Source organism: Oncorhynchus masou, chromosome 1, assembly GCF_036934945.1.
Source record: "Oncorhynchus masou masou isolate Uvic2021 chromosome 1, UVic_Omas_1.1, whole genome shotgun sequence".
NCBI classification, from domain to species: domain Eukaryota; kingdom Metazoa; phylum Chordata; class Actinopteri; order Salmoniformes; family Salmonidae; genus Oncorhynchus; species Oncorhynchus masou.
Genome location: NC_088212.1, coordinates 78,559,547 through 78,571,675, shown reverse-complemented (window position 1 = coordinate 78,571,675; position 12,129 = coordinate 78,559,547).

The following is a 12,129-nucleotide window of genomic DNA, read 5'->3' as shown; positions in this document are numbered from 1 at the left end:
CTCCGGTCTGTCCTGAGCCGCCGGAGTCTCCCGTCTGTCCTGAGCCACCGTAGTCTCCCGTCTGTCCTGAGCCGCCGGAGTCTCCCGTCTGTCCTGAGCCGCCGGAGTCTCCCGTCTGTCCTGAGCCGCCGTAGTCTCCCGTCTCTCCTGAGCCGCCGTAGTCTCCCGTCTCTCCTGAGCCGCCGGAGTCTCCGGTCTGTCCTGAGCCGCCGGGGTCTGCCGTCTGTCCTGATCCGCCGGAGTCTCCCGGCTGTCCTGAGCCGCCGGAGCCGCCAGTCAGCCAGGAGCCGCCAGAGCCGCCAGTCAGCCAGGAGCCGCCAGAGCCGCCAGTCAGCCAGGAGCCGCCAGAGCCGCCAGTCAGCCAGGAGCCGCCAAGGCCGCCAGCCAGCCAGGATCCGGCATTGCCGCCAATCAGCCAGGAGCCGCCAGAGCCGGCAGTCAGCCAGGACCTGTCAGAGCCGTCAGTCAGCCAGGAGCTACCAGAGCCGCCTGTCATGCCGGCGATGCCAGAATCGCCCTTGACTCTGGAGCTGCCGGATACCGTTACAATTCTACAATTGTAGATGTATGGCTCATCAGGCTCAGGTAGAATTAGGCTTTCATTTTCATGCTGATCAAAGCTCAAATCAAATCCAGACATATTTATATGCTTTAGACACTTTCTGTTTTGTAGAGAAATACCAGGGAGAAAGGGGATTTATTCTCAGGTTTGGGCATTTGTAAAATACCGGTAAAATATTAAACCCTAGTGAAGACCCATGCTTCTAGTGAAGACCCACGCTAGATTTTTTTGCCTGATGCTCAGCAGAACAGACTGTTGTTTCTCCTGTATGCCTGAAGCCTGTATATACACATATTTAACAAACACACATGCATATGCACACTGGTATGCATGAAAACACACACACACACGCACACACGCACACACGCACACACACACACACACACACACACACACACACACACACACACACACACACACACGGTGAAAACAGCTTTCATTCACGCACAGAGACACATACAGCACACGTGCAGCACACGTACACATGTCCAGCATGACGTTGGAAAGCCCTCTAAATCATTCTTTATAACGGTGTCACCAGAAATAATGAAAAGATAATACGTTACCATAACTCCTGTGGTTTGTATTGGAGAAAATCTCACTAATGCAAAAGCTTCGCACAGCCAAATGGCATTTTATTGCAATGTGTCTGTGATTAATTTCTTCTGTAAAAGGAGCATTTATAAATGTGAGTTATCCTCCGTCACTTAATAGAGTTCAATTAATCACCGTCCGAGCAAAGTTGCTACCAAAATAATGACAATTTAATAACACTCCAAGTACAGGGGAGCCAGATGACCTAGTGTTTATAAATGTTAGTGGTCTGGGCCGTAATCTACAGTGACAGGGAAACATGTGCTAGGCCCAGCGGTGTCTGCTTCTATGTAATGCAACAAATGCACCATCCCCATATTAAGCAGGCTATGAATAACTGTGATAATCACACAACAATGGCTTCATTTATCAACCTACAGTATGAAGAGTGCTAATGTAGTAGCGATTAGATTGCCTGCCTGGGATGCCTGACTTTCGGTTTTCTGGTCTGTTCTGGGTTCTGTTTCGTAGGGCAGGGAGGACGGAACAGGTCAGAACAGAACAGAAAGGGACACAACAGCCAGCCAGCCTGCCTGCCTGCCTGCCTGCCTGCCTGTCTGTCTGTCTGTCTGTCTGTCTGACTGTCTCTTTGTTTTCTGGTCTGTTGCAGGGTTAGTTTCAGTGGGCAGGACAGGAGAGCCTGCTTGGTCCGATGCCTACAGGATGATGTCAGAGGTGTCATCGAGGACATCTGCTCTTTCTCACTGTCTGTCCTTCATGCACGCAGACACACATTCACACATACACACACACACTCACATGTATTTTGGAAGCATTGTTTAATCAACCCTCTTCATTACAGTTTGACAGGAGACGCCTTGCCCTTCTGTGGAAATGTAGCCATAGCATAAGACAATTGACTGTAACAGCTCTTCCTGTGCTCCTTGCAGCCCATCATGTTTTAAGTGTAAGAGTGTACTGTATGAGGCCATCTCCTTCACAGTGTAGGTCACCAGCATGTCCGAGTGGAACAGCCCATCATGGGCAGTCTGTCAGGCCCATGACAAACTGCTTCCCTGTATTGTACCAATGACACAACTACAACAATCCCTTAAATGATGAAAGTGACTTCTGCTGCCCTAAACAATGCTCACAGCCACACTGTAACTATGAATAGATGTGATGATGGAAAGGGATGACTCCCATCCTAAGGGGAAAAGGTGTAGCTGTAACTGTGATACTTTATTTAGATATTTCACCATCCCTGTTATGTAGTATCTCTACCGTTGTGTGGAACGTTCAGAATGCAGTCTGGTAGCATATTGTGTAACCAATCGGCTATTATGTGTATGCTAACTTGTTAGCAACTGTACAGCAGAAGAGAGAAAATAGGAACTATGTGAACTTGATCTGTTTGTCTGGCCTGTCCTTCCTGGGTATGACCGATACCTTGGCGAGAGCGAGAGAGAGCGAGAGAGCGAGAGAGCGAGAGAGCGAGAGAGAGAGAGAGCGCGAGAGAGAGCGAGAGAGAGAGAGAGAGCGAGAGAGAGAGAGCGAGAGAGAGAGAGCGAGAGAGAGAGCGAGAGAGAGAGAGAGAGAGAGAGAGAGAGGCTGGTGGGACATGACGAAAGGTCACAGTGAAATGGTATATGATTCTCCTCCTGGCTGCCATGGTAATATCCAGTAATCATCCCCTTCTTCCTCCTCATGTAGGACAGAGGCAGAATCACTCTCTCCTTACCCAGGGTCCTGGTGAAAAGTAGTGCACTATAAAGGGAATAGGGTGCTATTTGTGACTCAGGCCTAGACTTCACTGTGTTTAGCCCAGTACCTGGCTGCATGAGGTTTAGCGCAGGTCACAGAGTTGGTGAGGTACATCCATTATCTTAGCACTGGGAGGGCAGCGGTAGGGTGGAGCAGGGTTATGACTAACACAGTGATGGATTCTGGCAGGGTTTAAACCTACAGATCCAGCCTCTTCTGGTGGTTCTGACCTAAGCTGTGTGAGAGGAATGCCGTGCATGTCCTCTCTCTAACGGGCTGACATCCTGCTCCATGCTTCAAAAGGAGTCTGATGCTGGGTGCAAGAGGATCTCTGCTCCACTGACCAGAGGACCCACTGCTGGGAGCGGCCAGTTGTATTGTCCTTTATTGTATTGTTGTTGTTTTAATAAAAAATTATATATATTTAAAAGAGGACCTCTGCTTCTATTACCATGATTGGATGAATGAATAAATGAAAGACTGAGCCTTATGCTCTGGCAGTAGAAACACTTATGGTCAGGACAGAGGGATCAAACATCTGAAGAAGAGAGATGCTGATAGGTTGGTTTATTATTGATATTTACATTAAGGTTGTCTGGGGAGGAAAAGGTGTGGAGGCTCTGTGTGTGAGGCAACTGTTCTACCACTGGTCGAGCCCAAACACAAAGCACCAATCACACCTCAATCTGAACCAATCACATTTTCCGTATCCACACGACCTCTTGACCCTGGTTTAAATAACACAAATTTTAAAAAGCCACAAGCAAACCCATTGTTTTCTAGCCCACTCTACTAACATCTCATGCTTGGGGGGTTCTGTTACGTAAGACAGATTGTAGGGCCTGTGGTTGTATAAGAAACTGGTGAACTATACCCCAGGCTAGATTACTTTGTGTGACATTAAAGGGCCACTCTAAAAGGTACAACAGTGTGGTAAATAGCCGGCATAATGTAGAGTGTTTAACAGAATTGGCTCTCATTTTCACTTTCACGGCTGGTTGAAGGCACTCAGGCAGTCGAGAGGAGCTCTTTCACATGTTAATCATTGATGGGGACTGTTTAAGAACAAATACGTTGTGCAGGACAAGTGTAAAGGGCAGACAAAGCCCCCACTGAACTATTCCCAACTGACACCATGATCATAATAATATTCTGGGCTTCATAAGATTGGCTGTTTGTGAATGTGGCTTTCGGGGAGAGTTTACAAGGGCTGTCTTGTTGTTATTTTTGTGTATAAGTGCAGAATGATTATGTGGCGTGTTTATTCTGGTAACTAACATGTGTTTGTGTGGGCTGGGGCTGTAAGAGGCTGTAAGAGGCAACATCTGCTGCTTCCCATTTTGCCTTATGCGACAGGATTTGCAGTCATAGCCCTCCTTAGGGTGTGTGTTGTGTGTACACCATCCTCTTTTATTCACGTATTTATATTCATAAAATATAAATACAATTATACATTATGGAACATTTGCTGCCAACTATCCAGAAAATGTGTTTCTGGTCTTTTGCTCCTTTATGGTTTTCACCGGCAGGGAGGAGACAAGCTTGGCTGGGTCCCTGATAGAGATTTATACAGGTTTCATGGGTGTATATGTGCAAGTGTGTCAGGTTTATTTCCTACCTCACTGAGAGAAAGTGGGGGGAAAGCAGGAGATCAGGCATTGTTTTGGTTCCACGTCCCCATGTTCCCATAAGGGTGGGTTAGCGTTTCAGTGTCTAATGCTAATTACGATTAATTCTCGCCACTAACTCTCAACGATGGGTGGAAGTTTGAGGTAAATGTTGGGGAGAGGAGGTATTTGTGACCTGCTGGATTGAAACGGAGACAGATTGCAGCAACAAGGTGTTGATAATGCTGTAAGATTAATGCCTCAGCCACGAATAATCACCCTATTCCCCCGTTCTCCCCTCAGCAGATAGAATTGTTCAACTTCCCTGACTCCTGCCCACAGCAAGATGGATGGCACACGTGGTGCTGCTGTCAGAATGGACACACACACACACACACACACACACACACACACACACACACACACACACACACACACACACACACACACACACACACACACACACACACACACACACACACAGGGTGAAAACAGCTTTCATTCAAAGTGCACTTAATCCCGCCATCTCTCCTCCAGTCATTTCCATTCTCCCTTTTTTCTGTTGTGGATCTCTCTGCTCCTCTCCTTCCCCTCCTGTGTTTTTCTAGTTCACTATGGTCTGGCTTTCTGACATGCGTGCAAATTGGCAAATTACAGGATGGTGGCTGTCACTAGGCAGATTCCTGTGGTCACAAGAGGGCTGAGGGAGGTGTGGAGGCTGGGAGGTGCTAGCATGGAGGATTGACACTATGGGGTGGACATTAGCCCTAGTTTCCCTGTCTTAACATTGTTAATGTGGGCTGGTCTGATTGACACACTGCTGGTTTGAAAGGGCCAGCCCCCTGTCTCTCTTCTCTGTGTGCTATAGGGATCTAGGAGGGCCTTCCTCCCCTTCCTCCCCCAACATCCCCAAAGCCTTCCCATCTCTCCTTTGTGTTTCCCCCTCCTTCATGTTGTTCTTCCCCTCCACTTCATTTGCCTCAGAGGCCCATGCAGAGTTGTCATGGTAGAGGGGAGAGAGGAGACCCCCTGGTTTTCTCCCCTACTCTTTTCTCATCTTCTCAGGCAGAGTAGATACACTATATATACAAAAGTATGTGGACACCCCTTCAAGTGGATTCGGATAGTTCAGTCACACCCGTTAATGACATGCGATTTCCATAAACAAACATTGGCAGTAGAATGGCTTTACTGAAGAGCTTAGTGACTTTCAACGAGGCACCGTCATATGATGCCACCTTTCCAACAAGTCAGTTCGTAAAATGTCTGCCCTGCTAGAGCTCCCCAGTCAACTGTACTGTTATTGTGAAGTGGAAACGTCAAGTAGCAACAACGGCTCAGTCACAAAGTTGGACCGCTGATTGTTGAAGCGTGTAGTATGTAAAAATCGTCTGTCCTCTGTTGCAACATTCAATACCGGCTTTCAAACTGCCTCTAGAAACAATGTCAGCACAAGAACTGTTGGTTGGGAGCTTAGCGAAATGGGTTTCCATGGCTGAGCAGCCGCACAAGCCTAAGGTCAACATGCACAATGCCAAGGGGCGGCTGGAGTGGTGTAACGCTCGCCACCATTGGACTCTGGAGCATCTGGCAGTCCGACAGACTAATCTGGGTTTGGCAGAATGCTACCTGCCCCAATGCATAGTGCCAACTGTAAAGTTTGGTGGAGGAGGAAAAAAGCTCTGGAGCTGTTTTTCATGGTTCCATGGTTTGGGCTAAAACTCTTGTTCCAGTGTAGGGAAATCTTAACCCGACAGCATACAATGACATTCTAGACAATTCTCTGCTTTTAACTTTGTGGCAACAGTTTGGGGAAGTCCCTTTCCTGTTACAGCATGACAATGCCCCCATGCACAAAGAGAGAACCATACAGAAATGGTTTGTCGAGTTTGTTGTGGAAGAACTTGACTGGCCTGCACAGAGCCCTGACCTCAACCCCAACGAACACCTTTGGGATGATTGGAACGCCGACTGAGAGCCAGGCCTAATCACCCAAAATCAGTGCCCGACCTCACTAATGCTCTTGTGGCTAAATGGAAGTAAGTCCTCGCAGCAATGTTCCAACATCTAGCGGAAAGCCTTCCCAGAAGAGTAGAGGCTATTATAGCAGCAAAGGGGGGACCAACTCCATATTAATGCCCATGATTTTGGAATGAGATGTTCGACGAGCAGGTGTCCATATACTTTTGGTCATGTAGTCTAGCACTCGCCATCAAATCCCAGCCATCCCTAGCCACCAAGCCCTATTCCAGGCCTGAGCATCAGGCAGGGGTCTGGGTCAGTCCTGGGTGGAAACAGCATGGAGGTGTTATTCCAACAGTGGCCAGGCCAGGGACCCCCCTCAGCCTCCTCTCTGTGACAGGTCCCCTCCAGCTGATCCCCAAAAAGGATGTCTCACTTCAAGGGAGCAGGAAGCATGTGTGGCAGATTTGACTGCTGGGTAAATAATGCTGCTGAGACACTGTTTGTCTCTGACCTGTACTGGAGTCAATGAGAATAGAGGACAATGAGATACATAATGAGAGGGGGAGGGGGAGGGAGATTGAGGACGAGGAGAGACATAATGAGAGAGGGAGGACTAGGAGATACATAATGAGAGAGGGAAGGGGAGGGAGATTGAGGACTAGGAGATACATAATGAGAGAGGGAAGGGGAGGAAGATGGAGGACTAGGATATGCATGATGAGAGAGGGAGGGGGAGGGAGATGGAGTACTATGAGATACATAATGAGAGAGGAAGGGGAGGGAGATGGAGGACTAGGATATACATAATGAGAGAGGGAGGGGGGAAATGGAGGACTAGGAGATACATATTGAGAGAGGGAGGGGGAGGGAGATGGAGGACTAGGAAATACATAATGAGAGAGAGAGGGGGGAAATAGAGGACTAGGAGATACATAATGAGGGAGGGGGAGGGGAAATGGAGGAATAGGAGATACATAATGAGAGAGAGATGGAGGACTAGGAAATACATAATGAGAGAGGGAGGGAGGACTAGGAGATGCATAATGAGAGAGGGAGGGAGAACTAGAAGATACATAATGAGAGAGGGAGGGGGAGGGAGATGGAGGACTAGGAGATCCATAATGAGAGAGGGAGGGGGAGCTACGAGATTCATAATGACAGAGGGAGGGAGGACTAGGAGGTACATAAGAGAGAGGGAAGGGGAGGGAGGTGGAGGACTAGGAGATACATAATGAGAGAGGGAAGGAGGACTAGGAGATACATAATGAGAGAGGGAGGGAGATGGAGATGGAGGACTAGGAGATACATAATGAGAGAGGGAGGGAGATGGAGATGTAGGACTAGGAGATACATACTGAGAGAGAGGGAGGGGGAGGGAGATGGAGGACTAGGAGATACATAATGAGAGAGGGAGGGGGAGAGAGATGGAGGTCAAGGAGATACATAATGAGACATAGGGAGGGGGAGGGAGATGGAGGACTAGGAGATACATAATGAGAGAGGGGGGGGGGGAATAGAGGACTAGGAGATACATAATGAGGGAGGGGGAGGGGAAATGGAGGAATAGGAGATACATAATGAGAGAGACATGGAGGACTAGGAAATACATAATGAGAGAGGGAGGGAGGACTAGGAGATGCATAATGAGAGAGGGAGGGAGAACTAGAAGATACATAATGAGAGAGGGAGGGGGAGGGAGATGGAGGACTAGGAGATCCATAATGAGAGAGGGAGGGGGGACTACGAGATTCATAATGAGAGAGGGAGGGAGGACTAGGAGATACATAAGAGAGAGAGAAGGGGAGGGAGGTGGAGGACTAGGAGATACATAATGAGAGAGGGAGGGGGAGAGAGATGGAGGTCAAGGAGATACATAATGAGACATAGGGAGGGGAGGGAGATGGAGGACTAGGAGATACATAATGAGAGAGGGGGGGGGAATAGAGGACTAGGAGATACATAATGAGGGGAGGGGAGGGGAAATGGAGGAATAGGAGATACATAATGAGAGAGACATGGAGGACTAGGAAATACATAATGAGAGAGGGAGGGAGGACTAGGAGATGCATAATGAGAGAGGGAGGGAGAACTAGAAGATACATAATGAGAGAGGGAGGGGGAGGGAGATGGAGGACTAGGAGATCCATAATGAGAGAGGGAGGGGGGACTACGAGATTCATAATGAGAGAGGGAGGGAGGACTAGGAGATACATAAGAGAGAGAGAAGGGGAGGGAGGTGGAGGACTAGGAGATACATAATGACAGAGGGAAGGAGGACTAGGAGATACATAATGAGAGAGGGAGGGAGATGGAGATGTAGGACTAGGAGATACATACTGAGAGAGAGGGAGGGGGAGGGAGATGGAGGACTAGGAGATACATAATGAGAGTGGGAGGGGGGTTTGAGGACTAGGAGATACATAATGAGAGAGGGAGGGGGAGGGAGATGGAGGACTAGGAGACACATAATGAGAGAGGGGGGGTTGAGGACTAGGAGATACATAATGAGAGACAGATGGAGGACGAGGAGATACATAATGAGAGGGGGAGGGAGATGGAGGACTAGGAGATACATAATGAGAGAGGGAGGGAGGACTAGAAGATACATAATGAGAGAGTGAGGGGAGGGAGATGGAGGACTAGGAAATACATAATGAGAGAGGGAGGGAGGACGAGGAGATATAACATGAGAGATTGAGGGGGAGGGAGATGGAGGACCAGGAAATACATAATGAGAGATGGAGGGGGAGAGAGATGGAGGTCAAGGAGATACATAATGAGACATAGGGAGGGGGAGGGAGATGGAGGACTAGGAGATACATAATGAGAGAGGGGGGGGGAGGGAGATTGAGGACTAGGAGATACATAATGAGAGAGGGAAGGGGAGGAAGATGGAGGACTAGGATATGCATGATGAGAGAGGGAGGGGGAGGGAGATGGAGTACTATGAGATACATGATGAGAGAGGAAGGGGAGGGAGATGGAGGACTAGGATATACATAATGAGAGAGGGAGGGGGGAAATGGAGGACTAGGAGATACATATTGAGAGAGGGAGGGGGAGGGAGATGGAGGACTAGGAAATACATAATGAGAGAGAGAGGGGGGAAATAGAGGACTAGGAGATACATAATGAGGGAGGGGAGGGAAATGGAGGAATAGGAGATACATAATGAGAGAGAGATGGAGGACTAGGAAATACATAATGAGAGGTGGGGAGGGAGGACTAGGAGATGCATAATGAGAGAGGGAGGGAGAACTAGAAGATACATAATGAGAGAGGGAGGGGGGAGGGAGATGGAGGACTAGGAGATCCATAATGAGAGAGGGAGGGGGGGCTACGAGATTCATAATGAGAGAGGGAGGGAGGACTAGGAGATACATAAGAGAGAGGGAAGGGGAGGGAGGTGGAAGACTAGGAGATACATAATGAGAGAGGGAAGGAGGACTAGGAGATACATAATGAGAGAGGGAGGGAGATGGAGGACTAGGAGATACATAATGAGAGAGGGAGGGAGATGGAGGACTAGGACTAGGAGATACATACTGAGAGAGAGGGAGGGGGAGGGAGATGGAGGACTAGGAGATACATAATGAGAGAGGGAGGGGGAGAGAGATGGAGGTCAAGGAGATACATAATGAGACATAGGGAGGGGGAGGGAGATGGAGGACTAGGAGATACATAATGAGAGAGAGGGGGGGGAAATAGAGGACTAGGAGATACATAATGAGGGAGGGGGAGGGGAAATGGAGGAATAGGAGATACATAATGAGAGAGAGGGAGGGGGAGGGAGATGGAGGACTAGGAAATACATAATGAGAGAGGGAGGGAGGACTAGGAGATGCATAATGAGAGAGGGAGGGAGAACTAGAAGATACATAATGAGAGAGGGAGGGGGAGGTAGATGGAGGACTAGGAGATACATAAGAGAGAGAGAAGGGGAGGGAGGTGGAGGACTAGGAGATACATAATGAGAGAGGGAAGGAGGACTAGGAGATACATAATGAGAGAGGGAGGGAGATGGAGATGTAGGACTAGGAGATACATACTGAGAGAGAGGGAGGGGGAGGGAGATGGAGGACTAGGAGATACATAATGAGAGTGGGAGGGGGGGTTGAGTACTAGGAGATACATAATGAGAGAGGGAGGGGGAGGGAGATGGAGGACTAGGAGATACATAATGAGAGAGGGGGGGTTGAGGACTAGGAGATACATAATGAGAGACAGATGGAGGACGAGGAGATACATAATGAGAGGGGGAGGGAGATGGAGGACTAGGAGATACATAATGAGAGAGGGAGGGAGAACTAGAAGATACATAATGAGAGAGTGAGGGGAGGGAGATGGAGGACTAGGAAATACATAATGAGAGAGGGAGGGAGGACGAGGAGATATAACATGAGAGATTGAGGGGGAGGGAGATGGAGGATCAGGAAATACATAATGAGAGATGGAGGGGGAGAGAGATGGAGGTCAAGGAGATACATAATGAGACATAGGGAGGGGGAGGGAGATGGAGGACTAGGAGATACATAATGAGAGAGGGGGGGAATAGAGGACTAGGAGATACATAATGAGGGAGGGGGAGGGGAAATGGAGGAATAGGAGATACATAATGAGAGAGAGATGGAGGACTAGGAAATACATAATGAGAGAGGGAGGGAGGACTAGGAGATGCATAATGAGAGAGGGAGGTAGAACTAGAAGATACATAATGAGAGAGGGAGGGGGAGGGAGATGGAGGACTAGGAGATCCATAATGAGAGAAGGAGGGGGGACTACGAGATTCATAATGAGAGAGGGAGGGAGGACTAGGAGATACATAAGAGAGAGGGAAGGGGAGGGAGGTGGAAGACTAGGAGATACATAATGAGAGAGGGAAGGAGGACTAGGAGATACATAATGAGAGAGGGAGGGAGATGGAGGACTAGGAGATACATAATGAGAGAGGGAGGGGGAGGGAGATGGAGGACTAGGAGATCCATAATGAGAGAAGGAGGGGGGACTACGAGATTCATAATGAGAGAGGGAGGGAGGACTAGGAGATACATAAGAGAGAGGGAAGGGGAGGGAGGTGGAGGACTAGGAGATACATATTGAGAGAGGGAAGGAGGACTAGGAGATACATAATGAGAGAGGGAGGGAGATGGAGATGGAGGACTAGGAAATACATAATGAGAGAGGGAGGGAGGACGAGGAGATATAACATGAGAGATTGAGAGGGAGGGAGATGGAGGACCAGGAAATACATAATGAGAGATGGAGGGAGGACTAGGAGATACATCATGTGAGAGGGAGGGGGGTGGAGGACTAGGGGATACAAAATGAGAGAGATGGAGGACTAGGAGATACATAATGAGAGGTGGAGGGAGATGGAGGACTAGGAGATACATAATGAGAGAGGGAGGGAGGACTAGGAGATACATCATGAGGGAGGGAGGGGGGAAATGGAGGACTAGGAGATACATAATGAGAGAGAGATGGAGGACTAGGAGATACATATTGAGAGGGTGAGGGAGAACTAGAAGATACATAATGAGAGAGGGAGGGGGAGGGAGATGGAGGACTAGTAGATCCATAATGAGAGAGGGAGGGGGGACTACGAGATTCATAATGAGAGAGGGAGGGAGGACTAGGAGATACATAATGAGAGAGGGAGGGAGGACTAGGAGATACATAAGAGAGAGGGAAGGGGAG